This window comes from Zootoca vivipara, chromosome 8 (assembly GCF_965207765.1).
Source record: "Zootoca vivipara chromosome 8, rZooViv2.hap1.1, whole genome shotgun sequence".
Taxonomy (NCBI): Eukaryota; Metazoa; Chordata; class Lepidosauria; order Squamata; family Lacertidae; genus Zootoca; species Zootoca vivipara.
In genome coordinates, this window is record NC_142591.1 from 55,304,265 (window position 1) to 55,323,412 (window position 19,148).

The following is a 19,148-nucleotide window of genomic DNA, read 5'->3' on the forward strand; positions in this document are numbered from 1 at the left end:
AGCATTCAATTTAAATATACTTTGAATACAATTACAGCCCACAGTTTGGAGAACAGTCAATCATGTCTTTAAAAGTTGTACAAAGAGGTTTGTGCTAGTGGACAGAAAATTGTCCCTCTTGAATTTCTTAGCATTGTATTCCATTTCAGTTGGGCAGCAAACTACCACTGAAATGGCCACCTCTTTCTACATGGTTGGGGAAATTCCACATCTATACACCTGGAACTACCACTGCCTTAACTAGTGTGGCCCTGGGTGTAACAAAATCTTCACTGAGAAAGCGCCGTAAGACAAATATGCTGATCTCCCCTGAAGTTAGGACTTAAGAACATAAGAAGAAACTGCTGGATCAGGCCAATGGCCCATCTAGTCCAGTAACCCATTCTCCCAGTGGCCAAACAGCTGCCTGTGGGAAAGAAACAAGTGCACCACTTGATAATGTCCATACAGCACTTGACACCCATGTACATGCTTTCTGTATGTGTGTGAGAGCTTCATGCACTCTCACTTGTACTCTTTCTTTCTTTCTTTCCTAATTCCTTTGTTCTCATATACATCAAGCAGCGTGGTGACTGCTTTCCCATTGCACCATCTTCCCTGTTGCATTTCCTGCATTCCCCACAGCAGATATCCCTATTTTGTAGCTGCCTCCTTCACATTTTCAGTAGCTCGACCCTTGGCAACTGTAGGAACTGCAATACAGTTTTCTGACTCCTCCTTGACATACACCTCTTCCCCTGACCTCCATCAGTAGCCAGCAGTCCTTTGCACGAGGACAATTTAAACCAGTTGTCTTCCCACAAGCCATGTGCTTTAGCAGTCAGCACCTCTCCCTTTCACCCTTGGGCAAAAAGCACTCCCCCAAAAACAGGCCTCTCAGAGCATTTTCTTTATGGTTCTGTGATTTCCCTGTTCTCTTCTCTCCCCAGTTGACTACAGCCAGCAGATAGCCATTAGCACCCTACCAATTCCAAGTACAGGACAAAAATCATAATCAGGTGCAGTTCGCTTTGCCCAGCATAAGCCCTGGCTAGCCTAGAAGAAATCAAAAATTTAAAGGATCAGGGAAATGGAATAATCTGAAAAGGTAATGGGGCTTGGTTTTGGTATAGTGATCTTCTGCTATTACTGTACAGTGAGGCACAGAGAGAGAATCTGAGGAAGAAGCCCACCATGTATTCCAAATACAAAATTACCCTGCAAAATAATTTATGTGTAACAAAATCCTTTTTTCATTTTCAGCATTATTAGTTAAAAAAAATTGGACAAAACTTACAAACTTTGTTCATGGGAATGGGAATGTTAATGGGATTGATTTCCTCTGGGTAGATTCCTCTCTTTGGCAGGTGGAGAGCTATGCAACTTGACATTTTTGTGGCTTGATTATGATTCATGTGCTTTGTTTGATGTTTCCCCTTTTGGTTTGGATGTGATTTTTAATGTTTCCAAAGTATTTCTTACCACACCTCAACTGTGCCAAGAAGGTTTCTTTCCTTGTTGAGGGACCTCATGTCAGAAGAGCATCCAGTTTTATTAATTTGTTGGTATAAGATGTCTTTTATTTCTTGATGGGCTGCATTGCTCAGGATTCATTCGAGCTAAGAGAGGGGCTGTGTGATGGTACTTTTCTCCTACTTGAATTTTGTTGCCGGTTACTATTACAAAGAAACAAAACTGAACCAAATTTTAGACTCCTTTATTATGAGGACTCCTTTATTATACATGCCCATAAAAGCAAATACTTCCGGGTTAGCAGACTTTGGAAGTTGAAACCTTCGTTAAGTCGAGGTACCACTGTATATTAAAAATGGAAGAATATAAAGCTGTCATTTACTGAGTCAGACAGCTAGTCTATCTAACTTGGCACCTTTGACAGGCAGCAGTTCTCTAGGGGCTCAGGCAGGGGTCTTCCCTAGTCCTGCTGCCTGAGAGCCTTTAAATGGAGATGTCAGGATTGAAGCTGTGATTCTAAGCATGCATTGCAAATGCTAAACCACTAACTTTAGTGGGTTTGAATAGCCTGGGTTCAGATGGGCTGCGGGGGAGAGTTATTCTGCCCTGGAAGCTTGTAAAAAGATTCTTAGATAACAATCAGTCTCAGGAACTGAAATGTGGTGATTCTGAACATGTAACACGTAAGCTAATCACACTTACAAAAACTTGTCAAAATTTTTGAAAAAAGGATGCCTCTGTTCCACAATGTGAATGAACAGCCTTAAGTAAATATTGCACTACAAGTTTCCTTTCAAACAGCTCTCTGCCTCTCTGGAGCCTTATCTGATCAACTGGCATTAAATCGTTCTTCGTGGTACCATAAATGTAATAAGTGCATTGTGTTTGCCTCTCACGTTTAACTAATGAATCTAGCCTATACTGAAACAACATTTGATAAAAATGGTAAGTGATGCCTATTTTTATTGGACCGAAGTAACATTTAACCATCAGTAATATAGATGATAAACTTGCAGCCCTGGCTAACTTGAAATCATATGGGACCAGATGTGTGCCAATGGAAATAGTTTTATTAAATGCACCTGATTTTCAGCTACCTTTCAGTGCTCCCATTTAACACATTTAATGAGAACCAGTTTTAGCAGGGGGGTTTTTCTTCCTGTTTTGGAATTCAGCAAGCTACACATCTGACGAGGTAGATCTCTTCATACATAAAGCCTTGAGGAAAACTCTCCATTTGAAGAATGCCTTTAATGTAAACAAATATACTAATATATGAAGCTTCTGTTCCAGCATTATTTTCACACTCTTTGGAGGGAACCTGAAGCAGAAGCTATCAAAGCTTCCTTGAGACCTTTTAAAATGGAGGCTGTGTGGTGTGCATTTAAAAGAGCTCAGGCTGTTGACTACTACAAGGACCCTAGAATTACCAAAGGAAGAATGGTACCTAGCAGTGACAATTCTTCCTTTAACATCTGCAGCCATTGAAATGGCTACTTGGTCCTGGAGGCAGGGGAGCAACCCTATTATCAGCATGTTGCAGTGTCCTCTTTCAGCTGCCATTTCACTGAAGTGCCAGGTGCAAAAAAAGAAGAAGGGGGAGGGAGATGCCTTTTAAAGGAGACTAAAGCGAAGAGAGTAAAGCTCACAGTGATTGCAAACTGGTAATTGCTCACTATGCGTTTCCTCATTAGAAGCAACTGGCTGTTTCAAGAATGCTTTTCTCGTTCTTTATTGCTTCAAGTGACTGTGGCCAAAGTTGGGGGTGGGGAAATGCTTTTCTGCTTTATACCTTTGAACCCTTTCTCCAAACCCTGGCCTTGCAGCATGCAACTTATTTCTAGTGTCTGTGAGATTAAAAGCAAGTAACCGTCTGAGCTATGGAAACTATCGCTCTCCATATATTAACTGTAGTTGTTGGCGATGTCCACATTCTTTTTATGAGCTTCCTGGATTTCTTCAAGTCCTTATTTGGGGAAGGGAGAGATTGAATTCTGGATCATTCTGGTAACCACTGTGGCTTTGATTTCTACTTTTGAATGTACAGGGAGAAACTGGGGTGGCATAGTTGGCAGAGCCTGTCGATGCACTTAATGTTGCTGCTGTTTTTGTGTAGGATCAAATAGTATAGCTTCTTCTATTAGTAAAGCAGTTGCCCTGCATGTGAACACACTGGAAACAAAACCATTAAAAATATACAGGGGGAAATGTATGGATTCAGATAATGGATTTATAAGTCCATGCAACCTGCATTTATCGAAATACGGTACTTTTCAGGCCCACCTATATTTTGAAATGTTTTCAGGCACTGTATTCAGTACATTACAAGGGGCATTGATTGTGCACATTTTGCAGTAAAACTATAAGATGATGTCTAACCATGGCCCAGCTTGGGTGTAACACTAAACTGTGATTTAATGTCATGAGAACAAGCCATGGTGAATCTTCTCTTCTGTGCTTGAGTGGGGAGCAAATTGGTAGTTTCCACTTCCAGTTTAGAATAAGCTGCAGTTCCCATTACATATGAAGTTGGGGAAAGGTCTCTTCAGAAACCATGGTCTGATTTTGGTTAATTTGAACTGCAAGTAGGATAAACTATTGTTTTCCAACTTTACGTGTAGTACCGGTAAGTCGTTTGTTGAAGAGAGACAGTGGAAGCATAGCTGCCAAGTTTTCCCTTTTCTCACGAGGAAGCCTATTCAGCATAAGGGAAAATCCCTGTAAAAAAGGGATAACTTGGCAGCTATGAGTGGAAGCTTCCAATCTCCTCTCTGCTTATGCTGAGGAGAAAGTGAAGGCAAGGTAAGTGAAGCTAAGGCTAGTTGTGACTGACTTACAATTTAGCATTACATCTGAGCCAGACAATTATAATGAAGTAGCAATGTACATTAATTCAAGATTTAATATAGTGGAATGTGAGTTACATTACAAATCTCATACTGTAGTCAGACTTCCTGCACATATGCTGATGGAACCTTTAATTTATGTTTACATAATGTTCATTTTAAATGAAAGACAATTGGTTGTATCAGATACAGCCCAGTGATAATTCTTGAAATGCAATCTTAATAAGATTAAACCTATGTAACATACATTAATAAATTACACCTCATTGGTGTAAAGGGTAAAGGGTCATATCACACTGTTTGAATGATAGTGTTTGCAAATTGTTTCTTTAAAACACCCATAAAAATGTAGTAATAAAAAATCAACAATTTTTGACAATGGAACAGCAAATTGTTTTTCTACAAAATGATGAAGAGCTGGCTTTAGGAACAGCACAAATAAGAATAATGAGAATCAAAGAATTTTAGCATTGGAAGATACCCTAAGGGTCATCTAGTCCAACCCCCTGCAATGCAGGAATCCTGCCCAAAGCTGTCCTTGGGTGGGCTTGAACCACCAACCTTTGGTTAACAGCCAGTGGCACTGACCCATTGTGGCACTTGAGGGAATTAACATGAGTCAATGTTAACATGAGTCAAGATTCATCAACAAAATACTCCTAATAAATAAATCTTGGAAATAAAAATGGCATTACTCATTCCACAAAATTGGTTCCAACTATTGGAGAAGAAATAGTACAAGTGTCTGAACTATAACACAGAACCATCTTTGAAAGCAAAACAAAATCTAGAACAATTGAATATAATTGAAAAAATCATTCATGCAGGTTGCAATGATAGTAAAGCATATGCATATTTTTGGATGCACCAAGGAGGATGGAAAACCTTTTGTTTATCAAAGTCTGTACGGTAATACACGTCATCTGTACAAGGAGTGAAATGTATTGCTGAAATTTCAAATAGAAGTACTGTAAAAGGAAGAAGGACTATACGCAATAAATTACTTGTTTTCTCTTATGAGATGGAAAAACATACTGATGGTATCTGACTAAATCATATTCTTAATAGACAGACTGAAATCAGTGGGCTTCAGTTGGTCAAGACTAAAGTCTTTTTATTTCAGCATATCTACTTTGTGTATGACTTAAGTAGATAACGCCTGATGAGTTGAATCCAATGGTTGCAAGAGAGGAAAGCAACCTGTGCAATTGATCTTTTCCTTCCTCTCACACAAGGTTCCTCCACCCAATTTTGGACAATTCAGCCATCTCTCAGTAGCCTCCTTCAATGCAGCCCACAATGTTCAACCGTTTGGAATGTTTTTTGGGGAGGGGAATGCAGGGAGAAGGGAAAGATTGGTTGTCCGTTGGCCATCTATTCACACAACGATTGAATATAATGTAGTATCTTTCAACACCAACAGTGATGAGGCAAAAAGAGATACAAAAAGGAAGTATCAATGACTTCAGAAAGTGTTCTCTGGCCACTGATACAGGTTTCTCCCAAATGTAATGAAATCACCTATCTCTTTTGCAGAAAAAGGTTGTATGCAATGCAGATTTCCAGAAACTATCAGCAAGTACCCTATTTCTTCAGTCAGGCAACAAAGAAAAACGGCACACTTTGGCCAGTTTTAGGTAAGTAAAATATGAAAGTCAATTAAAACAGAAAGTTTGCTAAATATCTCCTTGTATTTGGAGATGGATCTGTACCTATCAATATCAATTACTGCAGTTACAGGTAGGTAGCCGTGTTGGTCTGAGTCGAACCAAAATAAAAAAATTCCTTCAGTAGCACCTTAAAGACCAACTAAGTTTATATTTTGGTATGAGCTTTCGTGTGCATGCACACTTCTTCAGATACACTGAAGTGTATCTGAAGAAGTGTGCATGCACACGAAAGCTCATACCAAAATATAAACTTAGTTGGTCTTTAAGGTGCTACTGAAGGAATTACTGCAGTGTGAGTACCTGCAACATATTTCACATCTGATATAGTATTGACAATGTTTATAGCAGAATTCTCAGTAAATTCCGTTCTTGTACATTCCGCATGGAGTCTAGTTGATAAGGACTAATAGGCACTGCCCCACCAACCTCAATCTGCCCTCAGCCAGTCCCCACCTGCCTACCTTCTTACTTATAACCAGCTCCGGCTTTGCCTCCTGTTAATCCCCCTACCTTCTGCCCTACCAGTTGGAATGGCCACCAGCCACTGCTGCACTTTCCATGTTGGATATCCTGGCTTCTAAAAATACAAGAGAATCTTGTTATTCATCTGACCAAACTGTGATAGATGGTGGTGAGCAAAAGCAATACTGAACAGAACATATTAACTCCACTTAATCCCATATTGAGAAAGGCCTTGAATGTGATACCACTTAAGGAACAAGGACCCGCCCACCCTGCAAATTGCTTAATAAGCAGAACCTATCTGCATGGTTCAAGAACATGTTCAAGAGCCGTTTGGATCTCAATATTATTACAGAATTCACAGCAGCTAACCTAGCATGTCTATTTCAATAGACTTAAATCCTACCTTTTCATTTCAAACTGCAAAGAAGGCAATTTGCAATAATACTTGCTGTTGCCATGATAATAAACAAAAAGTCAAGGGCATATAATTCTGATGGATTACATCTTCTTAAATCAGTTGTGATTTATGGAGAACTAAGTAAGATTTTCTCAATTAAAGATTTTTCCCCCACGAAGGAAAACATGAATTATTGTGCCTTCCTTGCTACAAAAAAATAAGATTGCTGGAAAAAAGGATTATTACAACAGTGACAGTTAAACAAAGGAAAGGAAAGTACAGTGGATGCTAAAACAAACCCGTCACTGATTAATCATGCAGTGTCTGAAGAGTAGGAGAAATAAATAAAAGGGCCCCGTTTCAAGGTGTACACAAAGCAAACCCTAGAATATGGAATCTAAATTATTTTGAAACCTCTGTAATAGAACAGGACCTTAAATTTGCAGACACTTCAGAATGTGGAATTTAGAAGCTTTATAGCATGGGAGATAAACAGGGCTTCTTTCAGAGCCAAACTATATGACACAGGAGTCCCTCCCCCCACCAAAAAAATTACAGTGGTACCTCGGTTTATGAACACAATTGGTTCCAGAAGTCTGTTCATAAACTGAAGCGTTCATAAACTGAAGCGAACATTCCCATTGAAAGTAATGGAAAGTGGATTAATCTGTTCCAGACGGTCCGCGGAGTACTTAAACTGAAGCGTTCATAAACTGAAGCGAACTTTCCCATTGAAAGTAATGGAAAGTGGATTAATCCGTTCCAGACGGGTCCGCGGAATACTCAACCTGAAGCGTACTTAACCCGAAGCATGGGTGTAATTGGTTCCGGAAGTCTGTTCATAAACTGAAGCGTTCATAAACTGAAGCGAACTTTCCCATTGAAAGTAATGGAAAGTGGATTAATCCGTTCCAGACGGGTCCGCGGAATACTCAACCTGAAGCGTACTTAACCCGAAGCATGGGTGTAATTGGTTCCGGAAGTCTGTTCATAAACTGAAGCGTTCATAAACTGAAGCGAACTTTCCCATTGAAAGTAATGGAAAGTGAATTAATCCGTTCCAGATGGGTCCGCGGTGTTCGTAAACTGAAAATTCATAAACTGAGGTGTTCATAAACCGAGGTTCCACTGTATACATATTGAAGGGTCCATTGTCTGCCTTTTTCACGAATATAAGATACGTCTCCAAGTGCAGACAGAACTTATGCCGAGTTTGCATTTTGTTTACTACTTTCCTTGAGAGTCTAACCAGGGTTGAACATCTTGGCCAAGTATGTTCAATGACTTTAGTCCTCTCCAGATATTCAAAGAACATGTGTGGAGGAAGAGGTATGGGGTCGTCCAAGCCAGCCTTGCCGGGGTTCTATCACCTCACATCGATTCCTGAAGAGGGATTTTCTATGTGTTAAATTGAATATGTTTAGAAACCTCCCTGTGATCACAAATCCTGACGCTGCAAAGTTTCTGATCCCAAGGAAGGTTCTCTAAGCATATCCAGTTGAACACACACAAAGAATCCACTTTCATACCTTCATGGGAAGCATGGGGAGAGAGAGGTGGAAATGGTTGCAATGGCTAAATGATACGATGTGATCATAATGGGAATTTGTATGCAAAATAAATAGCTTCCTTGTGATGAGTCAGATCACTGGTCCATCTAGCCCAGTACTGTTTGTGCTGACTGGCAGTGGCTCTCCAGAGTCTCAGACAAGTGACATTCAATGTAATGCAGATGTTTTGCTACTGAGTTATAGCCCTTCTCATTTTAATCATTTCCAACAGTGATCGAGCAAATTGTTTCAGATAATTCTAAATTGTGCTTCTGAAAATTTCTCACATGACTCCCACAATGCATATTTTATACACATTGTGGGCTATTCATGTGAGGGAAAATTAATTTCTGACAGTAAGTTTGGAAGACCAGTGGATATTTTATTTAGCTTCCAAGTTCTGTAGATTCAGTTTCTTGGATTTTCGCCGACATAGATCCCTTGGCATGGATTACTCAAAGTTCTCAGGCATTTTGCACAGATACTGAAAGAGTAAACAATATGGGTTGAGGGAAACAAACCCTGAGAGTCTCTTTTTCCAGAAAGGAGGAAAGAGAATGGTTTGGAGAGGCCAATTATGCTAGAAGAGATCAAGATAGCATTAAAGATCTGTTAGAAAGGGCACTCTGCCAGATGATGACAGATTATCATATGAATTACATCTTTGCTTGAAGAAACAATTCCCTGGCTCCAACAGAAGATTTACATTATTATTTAAATTTTAAAGAAGCTACCCTCTTATTTGTGAATAAACCTTCAATAATATTGTTCAAAGCACCACCTCTGTGATGTGAATTGATGTTGCAGACTATGGTACCTGTGCTCTGTTCTTTTAGATACAGAAAGCTTAAGGATACAGAATTGTAACATTTGAGCATGTGGCACTGTGGTCTAAACCACAGAGCTTAGGGCTTTCCCCAGCAGTTCGAAAGCACGGCAAAGTGCAAGTAGATAAATAGGAAGGTAAATGGCATTTCCATGTGCTGCTCTGGTTTGCTAGAAGCGGCCTAGTCATGCTGGCCACATGACCCGGAAGTTGTCTGCTGACAAATGCCAGCTCCCTCAGCCAGTAAAGCGAGATGAGCGCCGCAACCCCAGAGTCGTCCGTGACTGGACTTAACAGTCAGGGGTCCCTTTACCTTTACCTTTAAAAACACCATAAACTCATTTTGTGGTGTTGTTTAAGTTTCCTAATTGGAACTTTAAACACATGATTTCAGGGCCAGTTCTGTATTCTTGGTGGAAATACCAAACAAGAGATTTAAGAAATCTAGGTAATTGGTGTAAAAATCTACTTACATACAGCTTCCTTTAAAAAAAAGAAGAAGAAGAAGCTAAGTGAAAGACAATAGTTTCCAAGTGTTTCTTACCATTTTATTATTATTATTTGCCTTTCATGGAACAATATATAAAGTGCTTTTGAAGACATAGTATTATGGCAGTATTATAGGAGTAAAAATAGGGGTAGCCTTCATCATGTCCTGCAGCTGTTGCTGGACTACAACTCCCATCAGCCTTAGCCATTGGCTATCTTTCATAGGGCTGGTGGGAGTTGGAGTCCAACAATATGTGGAGGGCATCATATCGACTGTCCCTGGAGTTGCACTTTTATGGTGCTACGTATTCTGTTTCTTACAGTTCTTTCATAAAGTGCTGAACTGATTTTGGCTGAACCTTAGGAGAATCTTCCTAATGATAAGAGCTGTTCAACCATGGAACAGACTGCCTCAAGAGGTGATAGACACTCCTTTGCTAGAGGTTTTTAAACAGAAGCTGAACAGGCATATGTCAGAGGTTCTGTAGTTTATTTATTCATTCATTCATTTTCTAATTAATATACTACTGTACTCATTTTCAATAGATCACAAGGTAGTTTACAACAGTTATAGAAATGTAATTCATAATAATTACATAATATATAATACTAGCTGGTCCACCACCATGCGCCCACCACCAAGATGGCCGCCGGGCATGCGTAGAAGCGACGTCCGGTGCCGCTCTGCCCTATTTCTGGTGCCCACACATGGGCAGAGCAGCACCCAAAATGGAGGCTCCCTGGCAGGTAGGAAATCCGGGGGATTTCCGGGATTTTTCTTCATTCGGGAGAACAGCTGGAAACTGATTAAAATCCAGGGGTTTCATGCAAAAAACAGGACACTTGGCAGCTAAGAGTCTGTCGGCCTTGGCTAGGGCTAGTATTTAAATGCGAGCCGAGGCCTCCGCCCTGTATCTCCATTCTGTGAGTTGTCTGGTAAAGGCCGCCTAGGTGGTTTCAGTTGCTCAGTTGATGATGTCATTATTTGGCGCCACCCTTCAGAGATTCTGTTGGTGACAGAGCACGATTTGCCTTTATATTGGATGCTGCTGTAGTCTTTCTGCTGGTGATGTCTGCCACTTCTTTTTGTTTTTAATCATCATTTTTGGTGTGAAAGGTGTGGTTTTTTGAAATAATTTTTACGCCACATCCCTCCCTGATGGGCAAGGTACGCTTTGTCCTAATTTGATGCAATTTGGTTCAGCGGTTACGGTGAAAGGCTGTTACATCTGCGCGCGGAATGCCTACATTTTTTAATATATAGATACAATACATAATATATAATACATACACACTAGGCATCACCATCAATTTATGCACCATGTTATCCCAGCAATACATGACATAACTGCTGTAAAAACAGTGCCTAATAACACAAGTTATTATGTACTGATCATGGGTGAAGCCATAAAATTATAAAACATAATTGAATCCTGCGGGGATCCTGCATCCTGGACAGGAAGGTTAGATCAGATGACCTCCTGGATCACTTCCACACCTGTTTCTCTGATAACTCTTGGTTATACTTCTGAAGCTTTGGTGGTAATATCCAGTGTAGTCAAAATGCTGTGAAAATATTGGAAATAGACCAGAACTTTATCACTTGCTCAATCTGTTTACTGGCTTCAGCCCTCATTCAGGGGCATGACCATGCAACCAAACATTTAGCCCTGAAGCTCTGAGGTTGGGTGGTATCTAGCCATAGAGCAGAACCAGCCTATTTCTGGTCTGTGTTACTTTTGCACACATTCACTTAGGTTTGTTCCATTCCATTTCTACATTACTATATGGTTTTTAAAAGAAAGAATATATCCACAAGAATATGCACATGTTGATATGCAGCTCCCCACCCACCACAGCCTCTCAGTAAATAGCAGCTTCAGGTAGGTGATTTTCACTGGGAAAACAGCATGGGGAAAGTGTTCATCCTCCCTCCTTCTCCCTGGCATTATGGTCCCAATCCTGACCAAATGAACAGCAACTAAACGTCTGGAAGGGCCCTTAGTGCTGTGATGCACAGCTGATCGGCAGTCAGGCTAAATAAATAAATATGGAACAAGCTACCAGCAGTTGCCCCCATTTGAATTAACAAAGGATTCAAAGAGAAGTTTTCTTGAATCCATTCAATACGAACACTTGGAATGCTTTTGAAAATTTCTTCATTTTATCTTCTGAGTTTTTATCCCCCAGGATAAGCACTCTCTCTGTGTCTCTAGCTAAACCGTAGATGAAACTTGGCCGTATGTAATAGCCCTGCCTGTATATTCATATTGGCAAATCTCAGTTTGTCCCAATTCCTGCTTTTATTTCGACTAATTGGGCTAACATCATGGAACAATGGAAGGTTAGCCTCTTCAAGCTCTGCATCTTTTGGTCTGCAACAATGATCCCCTAATCCAATTCTGGCTCTCTGTCAAAGTGAAAAGCAAAATGCCAAAGTTATGCACAATAAGGTAGTAAACTTTATGTGCAGAGAGAACTTTAATTTTTTTATAAAGAAAAGAAAAGGAAAGAAAGAAAGTATAGAAATACACTAAAACCCCTTAGGATATTTTCCATTTAAATTCCTAGCCTTTGGAAATAAGGAAATGCACACTTTTTTGTCTAGAAGCCAGGGTTTTATAGCAGTTGAAGAGGCCATTTGATGCTGAAAAGTGAGTTTCCAGAGCTAAAATTATATAGCCTTTGTTCTTTCTCTCTCTCTTTGGTATGGAAAGATAGGGACAATATTGCCTTCATGGAACTTGAAGCTGCAATATTTTTTCCTGATTGTTCCTGCCATCAACAAGAACAACAGCAGCAGCAACAACAACACTATGGTTACTGTTGAGTGCCTGGAATTGTCAAACGTGATGCCTTAATCTGTGCAAAGATCTTGCAGCACTCCTCCAGGACTTGAACACCAAAATGAGAAAAGTTATGCTGACCCAGAAATATGACTGAACCACTGCTGATCTACCCATTGTTCAAGATGAATTAGTATACTCTTGGTGGGTTATTATGTTACTCTGATGGCACGGGGATTGCTGTAGTGCTGTTGGGTAACATGAGAAAACCAAGAACTTGTGGGGGGGAAATCACTCTGTGGTTTCTCTTCTCCCACTGCCAACCATTCATCCAGTTTCTGCTGGGTTGATGCTGGAAACAGGTTGGGCCATATCAGGCATCCCCAAACTGCGGCCCTCCAGATGTTTTGGCCTACAACTCCCATGATCCCTAGCTAAGAGGACCAGTGGTCAGGGATGATGGGAATTGTAGTCTAAAACATTTGGAGGGCCGAAGTTTGGGGATGCCTGGGCCATATCTTCTCTCTCACTTTTCAGAATATTGTGATGGTTCAGAGAGAAGCAGCATCAACTGTATATACTGGCTAGTTCTCTATGCAATTTGGACACCTCTTATGACATCGTTCATGGTGCTTCCTGAGATCAAGGAGCAGGTGTTTGGATATCATTTTTATTCAAGATGGCAGACTGACACTTTCAAAACTGCCATGGTTTTCCAGTTTCTTAGAATTCCTGAGCAACACCATATACAAAGTTACTCATTGCAGATTTTTCCACAGCAAATAAGTAATGAAAGAACCCAATCTGAAGTGGATACATTCTGGAGTGTGCACCACTTTATAAAGCCGTATATGTTATTCGTTCACCATATTAAAAGCTCCTTTCTCTGCACACCAGAGAAAGAGCTTCTTTATAACCTTGATGTGCTGGTTTGCTTCTTGCGAGGAACATGGGAGAGCATTTTTAAGTGACCCTCTCTGCAGACTGAAGGGGTGCAGCTCAGATTCTACCGCATCATTCTCTGTTTTGTATTGAATAGTTCTGAGAGAAATATGACCGAGGCTGCAATTATATGTGCTGTTTGTTGGAAGTAAGCTTTATAAAGTTCAGTGAAGCTTTTTTTGGGGGTAAACGTGCATAGAATAGGAGTATGGATGAATAATTTGCTATGCTTACATTGGATGGAACAATGAATGTGGTTGTTGTTGCTTTCCATCAGCAATGTTTGAAGACGGTCCAACATCCCCCAGGTTTATTCTGAACAGATGATATTCCCTTGTTTTGCCTGGCCTGTTGGGCTATTGGCATTCAGTGTGGTGAGTGCTTTTTTGAGATGCCGAAGACAGGTGGTGATACCTGCATTGCTATATGAGCATTAACACACCCAGTAATGTTAAAATTGCTGAAGTGACTTCTGCGATGGTGTGCACAGCATATAGCCAGGATGGAAGAAATGGTTTTTGCATTAAGTTGTGGCACAGCTTATTAGTGCCCAACCTAATTTCATAAATCTTGTCAGTAGAATTTTGAATAGCCAGCTGCAGAAAATCTGAAGCTGGCCAAGAGCCAGGGAAATTCACTCCATGAGCCTAAGGTTGGATTTTGTTTTTCTTGTGACCTCATAGCAAACTGCTTTTCAAATGGAGAAGGGATTTTTTAAAAAATTAAAATTGAAAAAACAGTTGTTATATGGCATGAGAGGGCAGTCAGCTCTTCAAAGAAAATGAAGTTCAAAATGACACTTGGCCAGGGTAAACCCTTTACATAAGTTTAAATAGCATTGCATTTCCTTATTAGTAATGCTTCTAGAACACGTGCTGTTATTGTTGTCACGGTTGTTAATAATATAAATTAAGTTAGTCATGACTAACCTAAGTCTATTTCAGTGTTCTGCTATGCTTATGATTTAGATACCACCCAACAATGATAAAAGTTTACCAAACATTAAGACAAAAATCATGCATTGGAATTCCAACAGAAAAATATGTTATTTGACTTTCAGCTGAAGGATAACAACTTTCCTCTATATTTATGTGTTGGTTGCAAACATACCAGTATATATTAGCAGGTTTCATAATAAAGATACCTGGCACACTTTCCATTTGTCATCTAAGAGACATACACAGTAAAGTGACAAGTAAAGCTGCAATCCTAAGCCCATTGACCTGGCAAAAAGCCCCATTGAATTCAGCAGGACTTATTTCTCAGTAGACATGGTTAGGGTTGCACTGTGAAACAATTTAGTCTGTTATCAGAGTAGCCAGGCTACATGCAGATGAATAACAAAATTCCTCTCCATCACTAAGTACGTTGACTTTCAGTTGGAAGCATCATTTCCAGTGAATATGGTACCTCAGTTTTATGAACCATCTGCCTGATTCATCAGACCAATTGGTTTAACACACTGCAATTAAAAATACAATAGTTTAAAGTTTCCAGTATTTCATAGGTTTTGCTTTGCTTTGCTGCACTTGGGGCCCATCGTCATTAAGATAACCAAGCTTTACAGATGAACAGAATACAAAAAATGCATTATTCTTTTTTTTAAAAAAATCCCTAAAACATTTTATATTCGTTCCTTTGTTAAAAAGAGAGTTACAAATACAGAACATATGCTGCTGTGGGTAGAGAGGGGATATAACATTTTTACTAGCAGTCATTTGTGATGCCCTGCACTTTACAATCTGTGATTTATTAGTTTATAAATCTTTGCGTTGTTTTACTTGTATTGTTCCAGATGCTTTGATAGCAGGCTGATGTGGACAAAGAAACTCTTAATGTTAGAACGTTTATGCCACATCACATTACAGCATGTAGGTGCATTGCAATATTATAGTGTGCTATATTTATATCTTTGTAGGTGAAAGAGAAGTCCAGGTTATTCCAATTATCAGTTTCTCTTGACTATTTGAGCTACTGATTTCTATTGTCCAGGCATTTAAGCCATAATTGTACCGGTATATCTGCATATTTCTAACATGTGTGACCCACACTAATAACATGTATGTTATTTTAAATTCGATTGTGGTGTGTGTGTGGAGGCAATGTGGGCAGTATCCACATCTTGTACGGATGGTTGTGATCCATTGATAAGGAGGACCAATGCTATTTGCCCCACACATGTGGTCATAAGAATGTAAATTCAACAGCAGCTCACCATGGGACAAGTCTACAGAAAAATCATTCCCACCATGACTGCAACATCTAAAAGGCAGCCATGCTCACACTGTGTATGGGTTAGGCAAGGTAAAGGTAAGGGACACCTGGACGGTTAAGTCCAGTCAAAGGCGACTATGGGGTTGCGGTGCTCATCGCGCTTTCAGGCCAAGGGAGCTGGTGTTCGTCCACAGACAGCTTTCTAGGTCATGTGGCCAGCATGTCTAAACCGCTTCTGGCACAACAGGACACCGTGAGGGAAACCAGAGAGCACGGAAATGCCGTTTACCTTCCCACCGCAGCAGTACCTATTTACCTACTTGCACTGGTGTGCTTTTGAGCTGCTAGGTTGGCAGAAGCTGGGACAGAGCAGCAGGAGCTCACTCCATCTCAGGGATTTGAACTGCCAACCTTGTGATTGGCAAGCCCAAGAGGCTCAGTGGTTTAGACCACAGTGCCAAACCCACGTATGGGTTACTGTAATATGGATATCAGGAACCTGCCAAACTACAACAAACTGCTACACAACTATGGATATTTTCACCCTTCCTCTGTTGTTTAATGGGGAGAAGAAAGGGCTGTGGGCCTGGGAGTCAAATACTTGTGATAAAATATGCATTGCTTGGTTTCCAAAGCAGCTTCCCTTTCTAAGAAAGCTATTCAGCTGACACACTGAGCATGACATTTCTGTTGCCTGTTAATTGCTCATAACTCTTGTTAGTGGTATCAGGCTTTTGGTCTTAGATCACCTTCATAGCTTGCATCAACTTTCAAGCCAAAGATCCTGGAGTGCATTATTTTCCCATGCATAGGGATATTTCCATAGGGGCAGTGGTTCTCCGTTCAATAGCTTCCATTCGCACTATAGATGTATTATGTATTAGAAGTAATTAAATAAGCACAGGAATTCCATCCTCCACTACCTAAGTTCCTATGTGAATCGACATATTTTCAGGTTAATGTGAGATGCAATATCATCAAGAATATATTGGTACACAATGCACCAATTTAGATAAAGCCAGCTAAAGTGGTAATTTGTGAGATTAAAAATTACTTTAGCCAGTCTTCCCCCTCTGGCAAATACTACCTCCACTGTATTTACAGGACATGTCTGTGACATATTAGTTGTGATACTTACATCCTATAACTGAGCTGTAATGAGTTTATTGGCAATTATTATATTGTAAACGCGGTTGTGTGAGTTGTCCCAGAAACACCCATTTCATTGCTGCTACTTTAGTTAACATTCTTACGGATTAAAATTTGAAGTATGCTTAAGTACAGAATAATAAGCTACCAAAATTTATGGCCCAAGGGAAATCCCTAACTGGTGCATATTATCCTAGCTCTAGTAAAGCTAATGGATCTCCCCTGTTATTTTTATGACCTATTCTTTGCTTTAATTCATATAAAGCTGGATTAGCAATTATTATATCGCTTCTCCATGCCATTAAACATAGCTGGAGTTTCTGCCACCCAATTACATTTTATGTAGTGCAATTGAGTAGTAGAATCAATTCAATTAACAGATACATAAAACTGATGAGACATAATCATTAAAACGATGGGATGGTCTTTGATAAATATTTTATATGCATATAAAAGACCCAGTGACTAGATCTACGTTACTTATCTGTGTTTTATGTTTAAATTGCACTGTGTTGATAAAATTAAAGGGTCTTTAGTTTTTGGGCTCAGATGGTAGCAAAGTAGTGGTTTTTGGAATATGGGTAGATAATTACTGTACCAAAATTAGGAATGTTTGAAAATGCTCTATAGTAGATAAAAATGTAGACACTGACGGGGTCTGAACTGGTGGAGAGTGTCTAGAAAAGGGATATTTGGATCATGGTGGATAGATCAGTTAAAATGTTGACCCGGCATATAGCAGCTGTGAAAAAGGTGAATTGCGTGTTATGAATCATTAGGAAGGAATGAGGGGGAAATCTGCCAGTATCATAATGGCTTGATACAAATCTATGGCGTGACTTCAGTTAGAATACAGTGTACAGTTCTGGTTTCTACATCTCACAAAGGATAGTTCCGATTTTAAAAGGGGGCAGAAGAGGTAACCAAAATGATCAGGGGGCTGGAACAACTCCTTTTCTTAGAAAGGTTACAGAGTTTTAGGCTTTGGGTTTTTTTGGGGGAGGGGGGTTTAAAGCTGAGTAAGGGAGGACATGATAGAGAAAATAATGCATAATATTAGAACCTGGGGTTATTCACTGAAGCTGAGTGGTAGAAATTTGTGTCAGATCATAGGAAGTGCTGCTTCCCACACCACATATTTAAACTGTGGTATTCACCACTAAGGGACCCAGGTGGCGCTGTGGTTAAACCACAGAGTCTAGGGCTTGCTGATCAGAAGGTCGGCGGTTCGAATCCCTGCAACGGGGTGAGCTCCCGTTGCTTGGTCCCTGCTCCTGCCCACCTAGCAGTTCGAAAGCACATCAAAGTGCAAGTAGATAAATAGGGACCGCTCCGGCGGGGAAGGTAAACGGCATTTCCGTGCGCTGCTCTGGTTCGCCAGAAGCAGCTTTGTCATGCTGGCCGCATGACCCGGAAGCTGTCTGTGGACAAACGCCAGCTCCCTCAGCCTATAGAGTGAGATGAGCACCACAACCCCAGAGTTGGACATGACTGGACCGGATGGTCAGGGGCCCCTTTACCTTTACCTTTATTCACCACTAAGATGAGAAGATAGCCACAAAACAAGATGGCTTTAAAAGAGGATTCCACAAATTTGTGGAGGGTAAGGCTATCCCTAACTACTACTTACAATGGCTGTACACTTCTCCAGGATATGAGGCAACATGTCTTTAAACAGATGCCAGTCACTGGGGAAGAACTGGGGAGATGGCTATTGTGTACATCCCCTGCTTGTGGGCTTCCCAAAGGCATCTGGTTGGTCACTGGTGCCCGACTAAACAGGCTTTTGGTCTGAGCCAGGAGGGCTGCTCTTTAGTTAGGTGTAGGGAATGTGACCCTCCAGATGTTGTTGAACTCCAGCTCTCTCATCATCTCCAGCCAACAAGGTCAGGGATGATGGAAGTTGTAGTCTAGCAACATCTGGATGGGCACGGGTTCCCCTCCCCTGTCTTAGATAGCCCACCTCTTATTTTCTGCCTTCATGGGTCACTGCACTGACCATTGAGCATGTGGTGTAGATTCATGGTTGGCGACAATGTATGGATACTTTACTCACGACAAACAAAGCCATTCTAAGTGCAGGTTTCATGTGTCGCCAAAAATGGAGCCAAGAAGTTGACACTATCTCATGCTTTCTTGTACTGATAGTGACTATACTTGGACAAGAAGCAGGAAGGAAGTAAAGCCTAAAAAGAAGTGATCTATTTTACCAACAAGTAGTTAATAAAAGAGAAGAAACTCTTCAACTCCCATCAGCCCCAAGCAAAGTGGCTAATGATCATGGATGATAGAAGCTGTGGTCCAACTAAATCTGAAGGACCACAGATTCCCTGCCCCTTTTCTAAATGAAATATTATAGGTA